Source organism: Podarcis tiliguerta (genome assembly GCF_965153285.1).
Source record: "Podarcis tiliguerta genome assembly, chromosome: 1".
NCBI classification, from domain to species: Eukaryota; Metazoa; Chordata; class Lepidosauria; order Squamata; family Lacertidae; genus Podarcis; species Podarcis tiliguerta.
The window spans coordinates 123,649,865-123,666,973 of NC_139534.1; the positions used below are offsets into that span (position 1 = coordinate 123,649,865).

Below are 17,109 nucleotides of genomic sequence, written 5' to 3' on the forward strand. Positions count from 1 at the left end.
ACCATTGTCCAGTATTGTCCATTCCAGTTGTGAGGAACCTTTAGTCCTCCAGATATTGCAGAACCACAACCACCAACAGCCCCAGCGAGGATGGCCAATAGCCAGGGATGATGGAAGATGTTGTTCAGCAACATCTGGATGGCCAAGGGTTCCTCACACTTGGCCTGCACTGACTGGCAGCAGCTCTCCAGAGTTTCAAGGCAGGAAGATATTCCCAGTCCTACCTGGAAATGCCAGGATTCAAACCTGGGACCTTCTGCATGCAGAGTAGATGCTGTGCCCCTTCTTGTAGTTGCAAAACTGCCTAGCTACCATAATAATGGTAGGTGTCAGGGCTGAGTACCGGCAACTTCCGGCTGCAAAAAATACCCTGGCTAAAAGTTATTAAAAATCATTTTGGGATGTTTGCAGCGGCATTGTGTTCTGAGGGAATCCAACTCTCCCAATCCGTTCAGGTGGTGAAATAAGCCCCTTCATAGAATCAGACCTTCCTTGGGGGGTGAGAATCCACGTACAACTTGAAGTTGCCAATTTAAATCCCCGTAAACTCTTTGGCTTGTTCCACCTTGTCCAACAAACTCTGAACAGTACCTAGAAAGTATCCATATTGTGCTTTACCTTTCTCCCACCCCTCTGCTGAATAAAAAATGATGTGCGATCTGATTCCCCCCATGCATAAAACATGACTGCAGATAAGACATGTAGGAAATCAAGGACTGCGGTTTGTGCGCACACCTCCTTGTGATTATGCAGCCTCGCGGATGGCTGCGGAGGGAGAAGCGCTACCAACCATCTGTCTTGGGGAGAAGCTCCTTTCTTCCAGTGAAGTCGGCTGTGAAGTAATCGCGGGTCTCCCTTTCTTCTTAAACTATTATCTCTTTTCACTGTGAACTTGATTAAAATCCAGGGCACAGCGTGCAAACAAGCTTTGTAAATTTGTACTTGGACAAAAGGGAAGGGAAAGTGATCTGCCTGGCCGGGGGTGGGGGTGGGGTGGTATTTTTGTAAAAGATGGGGGGGGGGGGAATAGGAAGGCAGGATGCGAGGCTATGTAGCATGCACTTAAAGGTAAAGGTAAAGGGACCCCTGACCATTAGGTCTAGTCGTGGCCGACTCTGGGGTTGCGGCACTCATCTTGTTTTACTGGCCGAGGGAGCCGGCATACAGCTTCCAGGTCATGTGGCCAGCATGACTAACCCGCTTCTGGCGAACCAGAACAGCGCACGGAAACGCCGTTTACCTTCCCACTGGAGTGGTACCTATTTATCTACTTGCACTTTGACGTGCTTTTGAACTGCTAGGCTGGCAGGAGCAGGGACCGAGCAACGGGAGCTCACCCCGTCGCAGGAATTCAAACCGACGACCTTCTGATTGGCAAGTCCTAGGCTCTGTGGTTTATCCCACAGCGCCACCTGCGTCCCAACATGCACTTACCTGGATGCAAACTTCACTGGGGTCTCCATCTAGGGAAGGGGCTTTCAATTTTTCTTTCCCTATGGAGCCCTCTCCACACCAGTTATTCTGTATGAGATTCTCTGCACATTTATCATGGAGCCCGATGGTGTCGCAGAGGTTTGGGGACATTTTCTGGGATGTCAGTAAGTTCATCTTGGGGCAACGGCCAGCTCTGTTGAGCTTCCATGTTGACTACTACTACTATTAATAATAATTTATTATTTGTACCCCCACCCATCTGGCTGGGTTTCTCCAGCCACTCTGGGCAGCTCTCAACAGATTAAAAACAGGATAAAGCATCAAACATTAAAACTTCCCTAAACAGGGTTGCCTTCAGATGTCTTCTAAAAGTCAGATAGTTGTTTATTTCCTTGACCTCTGGTGGGAGGGTGTTCCACAGGGTGGGTGCCACCACTGAGAAGGCCCTCTGCCCGTTTCCCTGCAAAGTGGAGTTTAAAAAGAAAATCTAGTAGATATGTTCCAAAAAGCATCTTTTCTACAAAAGGGAGCTGTAATAGGAATTAAGGTGTTACCTGAATTGGGGCATGGAGGGAACAAGTACCAGGGAACACCGGTAGATAATCGAAAACTAGTCAGCAGCCATTTTGAGATCAGCCATAGAAAGAGACCAAACTGTGGGAGGCAGTGGAAGACAGGAGTGCCTGGTGTGCTCTGGTCCATGGGGTCATGAAGAGTCGGACACGACTAAATGACTAAACAACAACAACATAGAAAGAGTTGCCTCCTGTTGAACAGAATTTCTTCTGCGCTTCTATTTCCCGTGACATAGATTTATAAAGTTTTAGTAATAAAGTGAATGTCACTGCCCTGACTTCTCATTTAATGCCGTTACTGAAACCGTGCACGAGCGCAGCACAGAAAGACGAAAGATAAGCCTAGGTGAAAACTAAAACAAATACATATCGTGTATTTAAAAAGTAGGCGTGGAAGTCTGTGTCCTCTCCTGCTTATCTGTCCCTCGTTAACTTTCACCAACAAAGAACCTTTACTGTTTCCAGAGATGGGTGCCGCCGCATTGGAAGATGGACATTGACAAACTGGAGTCTGTCCAGAGGAGGGCAACCAGGGTGATATAAGGGATATATTAAAGCAAAATGCTTCAGTGAGAAAGAGGAGGATTGGTTTGAGAAGATATTGAATTATTTGGGTAGGTTTGAACAATTTGGGGCAATTAAAATGTTAAAAAGTTAAATAAACCTTGTGGATGGAGGAGTGTTAACATATATAAAATTGTACATATGGTTGATTTGAATATGTTATTATTGATTACCTATACCCAATGTAAGGGACGCGGGTGGCGCTGTGGGTTAAACCACAGAGCCTAGGACTTGCTGATCAGAAGGTTGGCGGTTCGATTCCCTGCGACGGAGTGAGCTTCTGTTGCTCGGTCCCTGCTCCTGCAAACCTAGCAGTTCAAAAGCACGTCAAAGTGCAAGTAGATAAATAGGTACCGCTCCGGCGGGAAGGTAAACGACATTTCCGTGTGCTGCTCTGGTTTCGCCAGAAGTGGCTTAGTCATGCTGGCCACATGACCCGGAAGCTGTACTCCGGCTCCCTCTGCCAATAAAGTGAGATGAGCGCTGCAACCCCAGAGTCGTCCACAACTGGACCTAATGGTCAGGGGTCCCTTTACCTTTACCTTTATACTCAGCTCCTAAACCTTACTGTATTTGACGTTTGGCTGTGGTTACTCGGCTGTGTGTTCAACCGGTCGGAATTATACAGCCTCACAAAAGCAGAGAAGGCACAGCTGCTGGATGAGACCTGGGAGGAGTTTTAGTATATTTGATTAGGAAGTTTCAGTTACAGTGAGGGTGTTGCATGCTGCTGTGGTTATATAAAACTAGAGTTGGACATCTGGCTGATCTCTTTATGTTTTTGCCCCGTTCTTCTTCCTTGATATATGGGGGAGATTTATTGCTTGTGAATTGGGACATGGTGACTCACTCTGACAGAATGAGCTCGCCTGAGGGCACCGAAACCCTTTGTAAACATCCTTTTGTCAGGGACGCCCAGAGGTTTGCAGAGGCCTGGGGCAAAAAAACCACGAAGATTGCCTATTTATTACATTTGCATTCTATTCGTACTCTAAGTAACTTGGAGTGGTGTGGATAGAATGGCTTCATTTTAGCTTGACACCAGCCCTGTGAGGTGGGCCCGGCCAAGCGACAGGGTTTCACCCAAGATTATCCAGAGAGGTGGGTTTTTTGTTTTACTAACCCAGCAGGGAGTTGAGTCTCAGGGTGCAGAACAGCCTTACACTCGACCGCTGACACGTGCAGTGACCCAGAATGCAAACCCTGTGCAAACCGGGAGTTGACTGTACAGTGGTACCTCGGGTTAAGTACTTAATTCATTCCGGAGGTCCGTACTTAACCTGAAACTGTTCTTAACCTGAAGCACCACTTTAGCTAATGGGGCCTCCTGCTGCCGCCGAGCCACCAGAGCATGATTTCTGTTCTCATCCTGAAGGAAATTTCTTAACCCGAGGTATTATTTCTGGGTTAGCGGAGTCTGTAACCTGAAGCGTATGTAACCTGAAGCGTATGTAACCCAAGGTACCACTGTACTTTTCTACAGCTTTTCCATCAGGAGTTGTGCCCAAAGCGGCTTAGAACAAACATTCAAAACACCAAAACAGAGAACGCTGGAAATTCAAATATACAAAATACAGAACATGTCAGTAAATTCAAAATAATTTAGCAAACAGGCTGAATTCAATACTACAAAAGAAAGAAAACCCAATCTAGGTAGGCATAAGTAGAAAAGTCTCTTCCTCAGCCCAGAGGCAGAAGAAGGTCAGGTGGTACTCGGAAAATTTCTTGTCACCCACCCCCAAGTTGATTTTTTTTTTTTGCCTGCAAAAATTGTTTTACGTTATTTCATATTTTCTTACAAAGGAATAATACTAAGTAATAATAATAATAAACTTTTATTTATATCCCGCACTCCCCGGCCAAAGTCGGGCTCAGGCCGGCTAACATCAGATACATAACATTGGTATAAAATCCAACAATAATTAAATTACCTCCTAAAAACATGTCAAAATCAAATAAAAGTCTAATTAGATGACTTTCTGCAGGGTTAGGGTTGGAAGCAGTAAGTGCTCCACTGAATTGAAATTTCAGCCTTCACGACATAGGAAAATGGTTGAGTAAACAGCTATTTTTGTGGAGGAGAGTCAAGATATTAACTGATATGCATGAAATTTCATATATAGCTATATAATCCCTAGTGTAGTAAGATAAGGCCTTTGGAGCAGGCGTTTTTTTAAAAAAGTTTTCTATGAACTGCCCTAGAAGGGCAGTAATTGTTCCTTGATAATTTGACACCCCCTCCATGACGAAACCTGGGGTGGACCACCCCCTACCCCCCTTCCTATGCCTTCCTTGGCCCAGCATACCTGAAGGAGTGTCTCCACCCTCATCGTTCTGCCTGGACACTGAGGTCCTCCTCTGAGGGTCTTCTGGCTGTTCCCTCACTGCAAGAAGTGAAGTTACACGGAACCAAACAGGGCCGCCTTGGTAGCGGCAACTACCCTTTGAAAGCCCTCCCATCAGATGTCAAGGAGATAAAAGAACTATACAACTTTTAGAAAACATCTGAAGGTAGCCCTGTATCAGGAGGTTTTTAATGTTTGAATCATAGAATCATAGAATCATAGAGTTGGAAGAGACCACAAGGGCCATCGAGTCCAACCCCCTGCCAAGCAGGAAACACCATCAGAGCACTCCTGACATATGGTTGTCAAGCCTCTGCTTAAAGACCTCCAAAGAAGGAGACTCCACCACACTCCTTGGCAGCAAATTCCACTGTCGAACAGCTCTTCCTGTCAGGAAGTTCTTCCTAATGTTTAGGTGGAATCTTCTTTCTTGTTGTTTGGATCCATTGCTCCGTGTCCGCTTCTCTGGAGCAGCAGAAAACAACCTTTCTCCCTCCTCTATGTGACATCCTTTTATATATTTGAACATGGCTATCATATTACCCCTTAACCTCCTCTTCTCCAGGCTAAACATGCCCAGCTCCCTTAGCCCTTTGATGTTTTACTAAGTTTTTATATGTACCGTAGGCTGCCCAGAGCAGCTGGGGAACCCCAGCCAGATGGGTGGGCTAATAATAATAATAATAATAATAATAATAATTCCTGAGCTTCCTGGGAGTACCAACTGCTGCTGCAGGTCTTATTGCCCTTCGAAAACGATGGTTCAGATTTGTGAATGTCCCTGATCGGGCTCACAACTGTTGCCTCTGTAACCGTTCCAAACCAACGGAGCAGCAACTGGAAGTAGCTTCTGTCATGCATCTGACTCACTCAGCTCACTTCGCTATATGAGCAGAATCCTATCGGTGGCAGATCAAGCCTCGGTCTTGCCTGAAGCTGCCTTTGCAGCCCCGGCACAGACCTCACAAGCTCTTCTCCATCTTTGATTTGCATGAGTAAGATGACGTGCCACGAGTCTGTTGCTCGAAGATATCCTGCTCTGCCCTCCCTACGGTGATTCAGGCAGACTCCTGAAACAGGAAAACGAAGCTCAAGGAAGCATCAGAGAATGCCAGTCTTCAGCTATCTCCAAAGCTTGTCTCGTCTTGCCTCTCTCTTTGAATGATCTTTACTTTGGGAATGGAAGATTCCAAACTCTACTCCATGGTGGGCCAGGTAAAAAGTTATTTGAGGTCACCATGCCTGTAGAAACCCCTGTTGTTGTTTTCACCAGGAAATGGCCTTCGGACACCTTTCCTGTGGTTGGCAGCTACTGAAGTTAGAGGTGATTGAAGAACTTCATCACTAACTAACTAACTAAAGAAGAAGAAGAAGAAGAAGAAGAAGAAGAAGAAGAAGAGTTTGGATTTGATATCCCGCCTTTCACTCCCTTTAAGGAGTCTCAAAGCAGCTAACATTCTCCTTTCCCTTCCTCCCCCACAACAGACACTCTGTGAGGTGAGTGGGGCTGAGAGACTTCAAAGAAGTGTGACTGGCCCAAGGTCACCCAGCAGCTGCATGTGGAGGAGCGGAGATGCGAACCCGGTTCCCCAGATTACAAGACTACCGCTCTTAACCACTACACCACACTGGCTCTTCCCTCTAACTAACTGTAAACAGATAAGAACATTGGCAGGATTATTGTAATAACCTGCAGTTTTATAAGAGTATATATTTGAAGCAGATGAATAAAGGAGTAAATTAAGTTAATTTGGATATGCAGAAAATATTGAAAAAGTAAATTTAATGAATCGCAGAAAGGGGGGAAGGAAGTCAAGTTCTGAAATGTGAAAATGATTGCAAAAATTATTGGAATGCATAAAATTGAAGATCACAAAAAGAAGAACTTGATCTCTGTCATTTGGTTGAGGGCTATCCTGGGCTTGACACAATCTCAGTTATAAAAGGCAACCCTCATTCTGTTATCGATATGGGATTGTAAGGAGGCAGCTATTTCCATCAACGCCATACCCCTTCCTCTGCAGTTCAGGTAAAGTTAAAGGTAAAGGTAAAGGGACCCTTGACCATTAGGTCCAGTCATGGCCGACTCTGGGGTTGCGGTTCTCATCTCGCTTTATTGGGCGAGGGAGCCGGCGTACAGCTTCCAGGTCGCGTGGCCAGCATGACTAAGCTGCTTCTGGCAAACCAGAGCAGCGCACAGAAACGCCGTTTACCTTCCGGCCGGAGTGGTACCTATTTATCTACTTGCACTTTGACGTGCTTTCGAACTGCTAGATTGGCAGGAGCAGGGCTTGAGCAACGGGAGCTCACCCCGTTGTGGGGGTTCGAACCGCCAGCCTTCTGATCGGCAAGTCCTAGGCTCAGTGGTTTAACCCACAGCACCACCCGCGTCCCCTCTGCAGTTCAGCTTCTGCTAAAACCTATGTTGTTTGTATCTGTGCCTGCTATGGCCAAAGCAAATGTAATTAATTATGTAATTATTGGCACAATCAATTTCAATGCATTTCAACGGAAGGGGAAACAATAAAAAACAATGCAAAAAAACTGAATTATTTGCATAACCTTTGCAGACAAGATGGCGAAAGCTGCTCATATTCCCTTGCATAATTTTCCTTCCTAACCTCAGACAAACATGCAAATTGTTGATCTTTCTACTCCTGTTTCTGTTTGCAATGGCCCAGCCAGCCCAGCGTCCTGTTATCACAGTGGCCAACCAGATGTCTGTGAGAAACCCTCTAGCGAGACCTGAGGACAAGAGCCCCCACCTGCCCCACCCCATTGGGTTCCAACAGATGGTATTCAGATGTGTGGCTGCTTCTGACTCCACAGTCAGAAGCATAGGCATCATGGCACTGACAGCCTTATCCTCCATGAAGTTCTCCAATCCTGAGCCAGCCTGGATAGCGCAGTTGGTTAGAGCATGCTGCTGATAATGTCAAGGTTGCGGGTTCGATCCCCCTATGGGACAGCTGCATATTCCTTGTATTGCAAAGAGATGATCCTGAGGGTCCCTTCCAACTCTACATCTATGACTTTATTATTCTATTTTATTCTATTATTATTTTTCAATATTTTTAATTAGCAATTTCAACATAACAAAGTATCAAAACATATCCTATTCATTATTTTTTCACCTCCCCCCATCAAACCCTCCCCCCAGAGACTTCCCTCAGCTCCTCTTTCTGATTTCTCCACACATATTATTCTCTGCATATTGTAAAATTGTAGAAATCTTTATATTATCTGTCTACTATGTTAACAATCAATACATTTGTGTATGTTTATTCGAAACCTGCCAAAGAGTCCAGTTCATTTTGCTGTCTTCTAAAGTAATTTGTAAAAAGTTCCCATTCTTCTTTGAAATCACAGTGGTCCTTCTCTCCCCCAGTTTGTATGTCAGTTTAGCCAGTTCATCAATTTCTCTTGCCGCTGTTCAGGACAAAAGACTTTATTATTCTATTTTAAATCCTTCCAAGTTGTCTTCTGTGGGAGCATGTTCCATACTAGGCACGATGTGAAGAAGGACTTTCTTTTACCTGCCGTGAATCTCTCAACATCCAGCTTCATTGAATGTTCACGAGTTGGCTGGATGCTGGACTAAATGGACCTTCCATCTCATCCCGCAGATAACTCTTCACATGTTCTTACATATAGACTGTTTCATAAATATAAACCACGCTTTGCTTCCTCCAGTGGCGTAGCATGGGGGGTGCAGGGGGGGCCGGACGCACTGGGCGCAACATCTGGGGGGCACGCGCTCGCACTCGCAGCTCTCTGCCCCTACCTGGCTCACTCACTCTCTCTCACTGCAGTGCTGGCTGTGCGAATCCGATCCGAGCCGCCGGGTCGCCGCCCACTGTGGAGGGGAGGGTGCCAGGCGTGCGGTGCGGTGCGGAGAGAGAGCGAGGGACTATCTGGGGGAGGGACAGTGCAGCGGGGGGGGGGGCGCAAATTACTTGCCTTGCCCCGGGTTAGGGGGCGCAAATTACTTGCCTTGCCCCGGGTGAGGACAACCCACGCTACGCCACTGGCTTCCTCTGTACATCAAGCCCACCTCATTTTAACATTTTTGGAGAATATGGTCTCTCGACCCTTTAAATAGCTCTCTCCCCCCCCCCCTCTCACCACAACCAGTCAGCTGTCCTCCTCATTCCTGCAGGTCAGACCTGTGGCTCTTCCTGATGAGACACATGCAACCTGACCCCCACCTCCCCCCTCTCCCCACCCAGCTGTTCCTCCTTCGTTTCCCTTCCCTGGATCTAGTCAAAGTCACTCTGGCGAATTCTTTACGCCTCTCAACATACAAGAGGAAGGGCAGCGGGGTTAGAGGGCAGTGTATTTTAAACAAGTCTCGGGCGGGGGGAGGGAATGAAAGAATCTTCTGACACAAAAGAAACATGTGGGATTTATTGGGACAGACTGCAAAATGGAATTAATAATTGGTGGGTGGTAGTCCGGACTGATAGGTGTACAGTTAAGACTTTTGGACAGACAGGCTGGGTTTCTAGTCTTACCTGGGTGCTGGCCGCTTAGCACCGAAATCAATATCCATGCCGGGCCAGTTTTGTTTTTGTTTTGTTTTGCCTGTTAGCCTTTGGGCGAAAGACTCTCAGCACCTCCTCCAATTTCAGCTGTCTCCATAGGTAAAGGTAAAGGGACCCCTGACCATTAGGTCCAGTCGTAGCTGACTCTGGGGTTGTGGCGCTCATCTCGCTTTATTGGCCGAGGGAGCCGGCGTACAGCTTCCGGGTCATGTGGCCAGCATGACTAAGCCGCTTCTGGCGAACCAGAGCAGCGCACGGAAACGCCGTTCACCTTCCCACCGGAGCGGTACCTATTTATCTACTTGCACTCTGACATACTTTCGAACTGCTAGGTTGGCAGGAGCAGGGACCGAGCAACGGGAGCTCACCCCGTTGCAGGGATTTGAACCACCAACCTTCTGATCAGCAAGCCCTAGGCTCTGTGGTTTAACCCACAGTGCCAGAAGGACTGAAGCTGAAAGGGAGAGAGCATGGGATGAGAATGTCCCTTGCCTGAAATTGGAGAGCCACCACTAGCCCATGGGCTTAGTTCGACCTAACAGGCCTCTCTATTTGGCCTACGAGGCCATTCCAGCCCAGCTATGCCCACCTGCCTTATACCCGATGTTGTATATTATGCCAGGGGTGGGAAGGTGCAGCCAAAAGCGGCTCCGCTGGCACCACCAACAAGTGCTTGCGAAGCCCCTTTCAAGGTGCAGGATGCTGCACATTGCTTTGGACAGGGCTTCTGAAAGCCAACGATGAGCTGGTTGATGGTGTTTGGAGAGGTGCTTCTGAAGACCCTTGTGGACAAAAATAAATAAATCCCTTGATGACATTGAGATGTCAGGTGACAGACAGGTGGAGGCCTCCTACCTGTCCAATTTGGCCTGGCAGGTGTGGGGAAGATAACAATCTGGCCCACTTCCCCATCCTTATATACAGTGGTACCTTGGGTTAAGAACTTCATTCCGGAGGTCGGTTCTTAACCTGAAACTGTTCTTAACCTGAAGCACCACTTTAGCTAATGGGGCCTCCTGCTGCTGCCGCGTTGCTGCTGCGCGATTTCTGATTCTCATCCTGAAGCAAAGTTCTTAACCCAAGGTACTATTTCTGGGTTAGCAGAGTCTGTAACCTGAAGCGTATGTAACCCAAGGTACTGTATATACTGTATATACCGTATAAAGGCACCACCTTGTCCAGTGACTTTCATTCCAAGGAAACACAAACCAAGGTGTGTGTTGGCACTCCTGGAACAGAAGATAGGATTGTCTTTGTTTAGAGGATTCCACCAATAACCTTGATATAAATGCAATGGTTCAATGAATTAATTCAATGTGCTTAAGACCCACTTTTCAAATCTGCGGTGGGTGGGCAGGAACTTCCTTCGATGCTCCTCTGCCCTCCCCCAACTAAATTTTAAGAATATCTGAAGAGGGCTTTATCTGTGTGCACTAGCAGGGGCAGACCTTTGTTTTCCAAAAAAAATAAATGAGAAGCCTGCATGTACTAAACACAAGGTTTAGTGGAGACCTTTTTCTGAATAGATTAAAAAAAAAAAAAGCGCAATTTTTCATTACAGAAGATGAGTCAAGGAAAGAATGTGTGGCTAATTCAGATGAGAGGGACCCCGGGGCGGGATTTGGAGACATGTTAATGCAAACACTTGGGAAGTTATCAAAGTGATATTATCATCTCTTGAACGTGTTTCGCAGCTTGAAAACAGCCTTGCATAATTGCATCTGAAATATAAAGGGAAAACGACCAGAGATGTTATGTCTCTTAGAAGGCTGTGCCTAATTTGCTCCTCTCTGATGATTCTGTTTTCCAGGCTCTCTACAGTTTTCGACAAAACCCTTCAACAGCATCCGGCTAATGTTGCTTTCTGAAATGCTACATTGAAGACAAAGGTTAAATTTTAAGAGACTTCCCTGTGGCTTCCTTACAATGTAACAGTTTGCTGGATGGTTGTAGAATCGATGATGCCGAGCCACCTGTTTGTCTTGTGCCAGGTAGGTTGTCCAATTTCTTTCAATAATTATCATATATACTGAGCTGCTTGTTTGTTTACGTCCCTTTTTTTAAAAAAAAGCAGCAGCAGCACTTTTTTGGGGTGGGAGATCAGTTGCAAAACAGCTCTGGGGGTTGGCCTGGAAGGGGTGTTGGTGACGGCATGGGTACTATTCAACTGGCACTGTGCACTGTTAATGTCTACTGTTAATATTGCCTGCAGCTGATTCCCCACACTCCAGAGTTCAATCTGTGAGATTTCAATGTGCATTTTCTAAATTTATTTTGGAAAAATAGCAGGTATGCAATATCCAGAAGAGATCCACGTCTTGCAGCATAAGATTCTAGAATTCCGAGCTTATCTTAGTTTGTCAACATCTGCATTATTTCTCTTGCAGGTGCTCCGGAGTCGACGCTTCTGATCCATGAATCAAAAATGTAGCATAATGTTCAAGGTATGTTTGCACTGAATCCAAAAATACTGCTTCCAAACTATCCCTAGTGCCATACCAAAATTATTAGAACATAGCTCAGTTGGTTAGAGCGTGGTGCTGATAATGGCAAGGTTGCAGGTTCGATCCCTGCGTGGGGCAGCTGCATATTCCTCCATTGCAGGGAGTTGGACTAGAACAGCCTTTCTCAACCTGTGGGTCCCCAGATGTTGTTGGACTACAACTCCCATCACCCCTAGCTAGCAAGACCAGAGCTCAGGGATGATGGGAGTTGTAGTCCAAAAACATCTGGGGACCCACAGGTTGAGAACCACTGGACTAGAGGATCCTCAATGTCCCCTCCAACTCTACAGATCTATAATTTTATAATTCTGTAAAAAGAGCCTGCCTGCTGGGTGAGACCAATGGCCCATCTACTCCAGCTTCTGGTTCTCATAATGGCCAACCAGATGCTATGGGAAGCCAGAAAGCAGGAGCTGAATGCAACAGTTCTCTCCCCATCTGTGGTTTCCAGCACATGGTATTCAGAGGCACACTGCCTCCAATGATGGACATGGAACATAGCTATCATGGCAAATAGCCACCTATAGCCTTACCCTCCACAAATTTGTCTAATCCACTTTTCAAGCCATCACAGTTGGCACCCAAGTCTCCATCTTGTAGAGTAAATTCCATAATTTAACTACAGCCATGCCTCGGGTTGAATGCGCTTCAGGTTGAGCGCTTTCGGGTTGTGCTCCACGGCAACCTGGAAGTAAAGGAGCGTGTGACTTCCGGGTTTCGCCACTCGCGCAGGCACTCAAAATGGCGTCACGCGCATGCGTGGAGCCAGCAAAACACAACCCGCACACACACAGACGCGCCGTCGCATCTTACGTTCCATTCATGATGCGAACGGGGCTCCAAAATGGATCCTGTTCGCATCCCGAGGTACCACTGTATGTGGAGAAGTCCTTTCTCTCATCTGCCCCAAACCTTTCAACATCCATCTTGATTGGATGAGTTCTAGTATTATGGCAGAAGGAGCCAGCCTTCCTTCTAAGAGTCTGTGACGTTATTTTTCCTTGGTGCCCAAAATCTTTCCAAATGCATTTGATTATCTGGGCATCTTGCTTCATTGCCCCCACACGAAGTCCTCTGGCTCCATCTCGGTTTTCCTGTGTGATTATGTCCAAGAAACACCCTGTCTCCTTGTGCCTCGGTTCCTCCATTTGTTACCTGTCATTTATAGAAACCTGCCATTATTAGTGTAAAGGTCAGAGGAAAAAATGACTAACGGCCGAAGTGCGAAACAATATTCAGCCCAGAACTGTTTTCTGGGGTGTAATGTATGTGTCTCTCCTGTTTCTTGGAGCGATGGCTGGGCCAAATACAATGTAAAGGAAATGTCCTTTCATCTAATATTAACAATCAGAGTCCGGGAGAGGGGAGGGGGAGGCGGATTGACCTTAACGTGAACATAATTCAAATGAGTAATAATTTCCTGCTATTTTAGGGCAGCCTTCAATAAATTTATTGTTCTGCAGTTTCATAAGGTTAGGCTGGGTTGCTGGGAAAGCTGATATTGCTTATCAGGCTTGCGCCCAGGCATTATGGTCTCATGAATAGCGCCCTCAGGCTTGTCACTGCTGGCGATTGAATTGATACTGGCTCCGGGGCAACCTGGGGAGGACCCCGGTTTCTCAAGGATTGCAATGAGATAATAAGGCTGGTTCACACAGTCGGGAATGGAGGAAAGCTGTAAACAGAGCGGGGCTCCAGCACACAGGCTTACCCACCCCCACACATTGCAATTTGTAACGTGTACATCAGCTATAGGGACATATAGGTGTACACACATAGGGACGGGGGAATCTGCCAGTTTCGGTTTATCCATTTCTCATTTCTCCTGGCCTTAAGTCCAGCTCTCCTCATCTCCACTTTGTTGTTGTTGTTTAGCCGTTTAGTCGTGTCCGACTCTTCCTGACCCCATCGACCAGAGCACGCCAGGCACTCCTGTCTTCCACTGCCTCCCGCAGTTTGGTCAAACTCATGCTGGTAGCTTTGAGAACACTGTCCAACCATCTCGCCCTCTGTCGTCCCCTTCTCCTTGTGCCCTCCATCTTTCCCAACATCAGGGTCTTTTCCAGGAAGTCTGGCCAAAGTATTGGAGCCTCAGCTTCAGGATCTGTCCTTCCAGTTGGCACTCGGGGCTGATTTCCTTCAGAATGGAGAGGTTTGATCTTCTTACAGTCCATGGGACTCTCAAGAGTCTCCCCCAGCACCATAATTCAAAAGCATCCATTCTTCGGCAATCAGCCTTCTTTATGGTCCAGCTCTCACTTCCATACATCACTACTGGGAAAACCATAGCTTTAACTGTACAGACCTTTGTTGGCAAGGTGATCTCCACATCCGCTTGCATTTAAAAAGCAACAAGAAGTCATCGCGCAAATTCATCAGCGTTTGCGTGCAAATTTCTCCTAACTTACACATTCGTATAGAGTTTTGCTTAATAGAAACGTTTTCTGATTTCCTCTGATGTAATGGATTTCTAGAATGTTATTTTCATGAATATATGCATTTTCGTGCACTTTTGCTTGACCAGAGAACTGCGCTGCAAAACTTGCAGAAGGTTGATTTTTGAAAGATGGGCTGCGTTTCAGCTGCCGTATTGTTTTGGAAAATGTGAACCTGCTAGATTCACCTTTGAATGTGCACAGAATGAAATTTGTGTCTTGTCTAGGACTGCAGGCAGAGGCTGGTTTGCTTGTTATTGATCTTATGGCTGCTATAATCTACCTCTACAGTTGGAGGCAGTTGCTGGGAATCAGAAGAGAGTGTGTGTGTGTGTGTGTGTGTGCATGTGTGTGCATGTGTGCGCAGAGGGCGAGAAGTTCTGTTGAACTGATTCAGCTATAGTGCTCTTCTTATGTACATGCAGGTTCCACTTAACAAACACAATGCGTTCCCTGGAAAGTGTTCATTAGGCAAGTGTTCACATAAAGTCCGCAATTTCCATTGATTCCTATGGGAACTTTTCTAACCTGTCCTATGCCTGATCTCGCACTCCTGTCTTCCACTGCCTCCTGCAGTCTGGTCAAACTCATGATGGTAGCTTCGAGAACACTATCCAACCATCTTGTCTTCTGTCGTCCCCTTCTCCTTGTGCCCTCCATCTTTCCCAACATCAGGGTCTATTCCAGGGAGTCTTCTCTTCTCATGATGTGGCCAAAGTATTGGAGCCTCAGCTTCATGATCTGTCCTTCCAGTGAGCACTCAGGGCTGATTTCCTTCAGAATGGATAGGTTTGATCTTCTTGCAGTCCATGGGACTCTCAAGAGTCTCCTCCAGCACCATAATTCAAAAGCATCAATTCTTTGGCGATCAGCCTTCTTTATGGTCCAGCTCTCACTTCCATACATCACTATTGGGAAAACCATAGCTTTAACTATACAGACCTTTGTCAGCAAGGTGATGTCTCTGCTTTTTAAGATGCTGTCTAGGTTTGTCATTTCTTTTCTCCCAAGAAGCAGGCGTCTTTTAATTTCATGACTGCTGTCCCCATCTGTAGTGATCATGGAGCCCAAGAAAGTAAAATCTCTCACTGCCTCCATTTCTTCCCCTTCTATTTGCCAGGAGGTGATGGGACCAGTGGCCATGATCTTCGGTTTTTTGATGTTGAGCTTCAGACCATATTTTGCGCTCTCCTCTTTCACCCTCATTAAAAGGTTCTTTAATTCCTCCTCACTTTCTGCCATCAAGGTTGTGTTATCTGCATATCTGAGGTTGTTGCTATTTCAAAAAAAAAAAAAAAAGAACCCTTAAAATAATACATGTTTGTATGTTATTTTCACTAAATGTACATTTTTAAATGCACACTTTACCCCATTCAACGCAACTTTCTACACAATACTTGGCTGAAGAAGCTGCTCTGCAAAGTCTGGGGTAGTACGAATTTAGGAAGATGGCTGTGTTTTGGTTCGTGCGTATAGTTTCAGGAATTCTGAAGTTGGTAGATTCACGTCGTTTAAATGCCAATGGAACTGAATTTCTCCCCCGTCCCTCTTCGCGAGCCGTGCAGTGCAATTCCACTTTAAAAAGCAAGAGAGGAAACCTTTTCTTGTTTCAGATCAGAGCCATTGTTTAAGCTTCCTGTTGTTATTATTCCGACACAAAGAATTTTAGGTCTTGGCTGCCGACATTCCAAAGCGACCCTCGGGTTCTAAACAATGTTTCACCCTAGGAATGTTTTCCATGTTGGAATCACATCATCTGCATTTTTTTGTAATAATAATAAAAAAACCCCAATCTGGGTATCTTTCATGTGGGTATATTTTATTGAAATATTGACGCCCCTCCCCCAGTTAAGAAGCTGTTCTTTTCATCATCATTAAACTAGTTCAATAACAATGTGAGTTTATTTTTATTTTTAAGTAGGATTTATTTTACCCTTGCAACTAAATGTCCTTTTGTTTAGCTATAACATGTTTTGGCTGCATCCTCCGCCAGAAATAGAACCCAAAATAACACCCAGAAATGAATCAATAAAATGCTGCTTTCCTTTGCATTTTATGAATTGTGTGTCACTTGCATGTTGTTGTTTTTATGAAAAAGAAACACACAAAAATGACACATTTTCTATAAAGAAAATAAGGAAATCATCTGTAGACTGTGCTTACCCAAACAGAGCTTTTTGATAGACTTGAGACTGTTAATTTTTTTAAAAGTAGAAGCTGCAATCCTAAACACACTTACTAGTGAAGATGACCCAATGGGGCTTCCTTTTGAGCAAATATACAGTGGTACCCCGCAAGACGAATGCCTCGGAAGACGAAAAACTCGCAAGACAAAAGGGTTTTTCGTTTTCTGAGGTGCTTCGCAAGACGGATTTTCCTAAGGGCTTGGTCCGCTAGATGAAACGGCCCTGCCTCTCGTGTCATGGCGGCGGTCACTGCACGCACGCACGCTCGCTTCCCCGCTCCTCTGGCTCCCTCCCACCTTCCGGCTGACGGCTCCTCTGGCTCCCTCCGACCTTCCGGCTGACGGTTAGTGCCTCGCGCCGCTGCCCACCCCCCTCGCGCGCTCCCCTCAGAGAGCCGTTGCCGCCAGCAGCCAGCGTTGCAGCCAGAGTCGCGCTCCTGAGCCCCGCCTCCCTCCAGCAGCCACGTCGCACGGTGGCCACAACGCGCGGGTGAGTCTGAGGTACTGGCTGCGGCAGCTGTCC

At 46.2% G+C, this 17,109-nt stretch overlaps 1 long non-coding RNA gene across 3 annotated transcripts in view; it reads left to right on the forward strand.

Annotated features, from left to right (window-relative positions):
- LOC310677742 overlaps positions 1-17,109 on the forward strand; it is an 87,904-nt gene that overhangs the window by 45,505 nt on the left and 25,290 nt on the right. For 2 of the 3 annotated variants that reach the window (XR_014511391.1, XR_014511392.1), the window contains exons 1-2: positions 11,133-11,453; positions 11,850-11,906. This is a non-coding gene — a long non-coding RNA (uncharacterized lncRNA). Of the gene's footprint in view, positions 1-11,132; positions 11,454-11,849; positions 11,907-17,109 lie in introns of those variants that run through there. The other variant, XR_014511390.1, reaches the window with a different exon arrangement.